This window comes from Myotis lucifugus, unplaced genomic scaffold (assembly GCF_000147115.1).
Source record: "Myotis lucifugus unplaced genomic scaffold, Myoluc2.0 scaffold_54, whole genome shotgun sequence".
NCBI lineage: Eukaryota > Metazoa > Chordata > Mammalia > Chiroptera > Vespertilionidae > Myotis > Myotis lucifugus.
In genome coordinates, this window is record NW_005871102.1 from 6,174,501 (window position 1) to 6,177,715 (window position 3,215).

The following is a 3,215-nucleotide window of genomic DNA, read 5'->3' on the forward strand; positions in this document are numbered from 1 at the left end:
CTGACTATATACTATATCCCTCTAAATGCCAACAGCTTTGAAAGTCTAAAAAGCTGACTTGGACCAAAGTTAGGGCTGGAGGAATGGAAAAGGAGAGAGAGGGTTCAGAAAGGCCTTGTTAATAACATAGATTTGAGTGGGGTGAAGAAGAATAAAAAGGCAGGAATCAAAATGAAGTCCCCAAGTTTTAGGAGTAGTGAATTGGCATGGAAGTAGAGATTGTTCTCACTGACAATACTATGAGGAATGGAAGGTTGATACAAGGTTGGCAAAGACCTTGTATAGGTTGCTTTTCTTCCCTCCTGTACTCATGGAATTGTCCCTAATGAGAGTAGGCTTTCTTTCCTTCTGAGAATGGGCACTACCTTAGAATCTTTCTCAACCCAAAACATTCCAGGAACCACTCCAATAGGTCAGAGCTAGTACATGAGACAGCATTTTGGAACTGATAGGTTAAGTAGTTACTTACCAAATATTCATTGGCTAATTGTTGATAATAACCTTGGGCAGATTACACAAATTCTTGACTTAAAAAAAAAGTAGTTGACCTTCTCTGATATCTAATGTTCAATAAGGACTACAATAAAATATGGAAAGTTATGCTCCCCAGGTGTGTTGTGTTTGACCATATTTCCTGCCTCATAAGTGAAGAGAGAAATCTGACGTAAGCATAAGCTTATCTGGCTAGAGAAGTCACTTCCCAGGTAACCCGGGAGGAGGTCTGACTTGAATCCCACCCTTGGCCTTGATAGAATGTTTCCAAACTGCTGCCTAGTTCCTGTAAACTCACCAGTTATAAGATTTTCTTATTGTATGTGCTTGTTTCTTTTTACTTGGTTTGCCTTAAAGTTGAACCCAATTTTCTTTTGCTACTTTCATTATTAGCTGACTGTTGAATAGCTTAAGACTCTTGGAGCCTTTTATTTAGCGGAACTTGGATTGTTATCCTAAGAGCTGAGCCCCCACACTGCACTCCTGCCAGTAGAGACCACAACCTCTCCTCCTTGGTCTAAGGAATTTAACTCTCACAAGGAGATTATTGGAGAACGGAGTGGCTGAATCACTGGGCTCTAATTCAGTGGAGATATTGTGAAATTTGGGACATTTTTTCCTTTCGGTTAGCAACAACTAAAGCCATTCTGACCACAGTAGCTTGAATGATGTGCCTACCTCAGAAGCGTATAAAGTTTATTGGTTTTAAAAGCCCCACCTCTAGGCCGGCATCATGTGTGGGTCTGCAGACGCTTGGGAAATCTACCTGAAAATGCCCTAAGAAGCAGTGGGCATGAGGAAGCATCTTAATTTTAGGCATATCAAGTTCTGTCAATGTGGATCCGGTGACCCAAAGCTTTAAAATCCAAGTCTTGGGAGTGAGTGAGTGTTCTTGAGAAGTGCTGCTGTGGGCCAGGGGTTCCTGTAATAGCAAACTTAAGAATAGTAAACATGGGTTTGGAGAAAGGGCTAGAAGGGCATTTAGGACTCAAGAGGGCGCTCTCAGTGAATGAATGCTTGATTCCTGTGACATAAGATACCTTCTTTGTAGAATAAGAGATTCTCTTTACTAAAACAAAGCTAATAAAAATAAATAAATAAAAGTAGACTTTCACAGGCAGTGTGAGTGCATTGTCAGAAAATGCTAATAACAGTAAAACTGAATACTGAAGTTGAAGTAAGTTCTGCTGAAAATCACAGCCGCGGGCACATGAAGGGTTTGATGTCAGTCAATCTTTTCTTCCTGGTATAGGTATAATTCTTTTTTAAAGGGAAGTAGGACAGAAGGAGAAGCATGCCAGGTTCCTAGCAGCTTGCAAATCCCAAATCAATTTAAGAACGGCTTTTATTTCCCAAATAGCTTCTATGTACTTAGCATAGATATAGGGTTAAGGTGATTGCCACACATGCTTGCTAATCCTCACAGCAATGCTGAAAGGCAGATGTTCCCATCTCTGTTTCACTTATGAGAAAAAGGTGTTCCCACGGTCACTGAGAAAGTAAATGACAGAGCCAGGGTAGATCCAGGTCAGTCTGACTCCAAAGCCCTCATCTTCACTCTCTCTCAGTTTGCATTCAGATTATAGAGGCCAGAGAGTGATGACATCTGAGGGTCAGGTCCAAGAAGAGACTAAAGTTCTGAAACTTAAGACAATATTGGCTGATAAAGAAAATGCCAGTAGACCTACAGGAACAAAAATAATATAATAATGGAAAAATTATATTCTTTTAAACCTTCTAATTAATTAATCAACTATAGCAATTGACACATAATTTGGAGAATAATAATCAAACTCTGCAGTGGTTACCAATTAAAGATGAGCTCCAAAGTCCATGTATGACATTAACTCAATCTGTGAGGCCATTCTGGCAGTGACTCTGCCTATTGAAGAGATGAAACATGCGATTGTAGATATTCTAACAATGAAGAGTCAAGAAAAAGGTAAACTTGGAGGAAACTTTGAGGGCGCTTGTCCAACCAAGGTACAAATCCAAGAAGTCAACATCGAAAATAGAACATAGACATCATAGAAATGTGGGTATTTCAAGGTTGTGAAAAAGAGGAAGATGACATAAACAAAAGATCCAACCCGAATGATGGGTAAAGCCCCCAATCAGAAACTAGGGGAGGGTTGTTAATGAAAATATAATGTGTCTACTACAGCATACTTGCGAAGTGTAGGAAGAAGATGGCAGTTTGATGAAATGAATGCTACATTTAAAGAGCTGAAGCTTCTAACACCAGTTAGATGTTCTCAACCTCTTTAAAATAAGACTGCTAAATTGCCAGATATGTTCAAAGACCATTATTCTTGTGTGTCTTCACTGGAACAGTTAACAGAGTTGGGAGGTGAAATGGATGGTTGTATATGCTGTCCTAATGCAGCTCTGTGCCAGATGTATCTGGAGATCAAAACCACAGCAGAGAAATAAAGGAATGGCGGTGTGTTGGTTGTTTGTTGTGGTTTTTGTATGTAGGTCAGGAGTTGGCCACGTACCTAAGTATTCACTAACATTCACATTAAGCAGGTGTTGTGGTCTGTGTGTCAGCAAGCTAAATCCCATATTGTCTATCTCAACAGACAAAGATTTTGTCTAAGATAGGTGAATTTTGTCAACTAGTTTACTATGTTCCTTGAATATAGTTAATAAATGAACAATTCTAGTTTCAGTGGTATTTCTAAAACTTAAACCCCTCTTGGTAATATTTAAAAATTACTGGT

General features: G+C 39.3%; 1 long non-coding RNA gene across 1 annotated transcript in view; it reads right to left on the bottom strand.

Annotated features, from left to right (window-relative positions):
* Positions 1-1,143: 1,143 nt before the first annotated feature.
* The window catches only part of LOC106697213, a 130,307-nt gene continuing 128,235 nt past the window's right edge, over positions 1,144-3,215 (bottom strand). The window contains exon 4 of the long non-coding RNA XR_002829343.1: positions 1,144-1,414. This is a non-coding gene — a long non-coding RNA (uncharacterized LOC106697213). The remainder of the gene's footprint in view (positions 1,415-3,215) is intronic.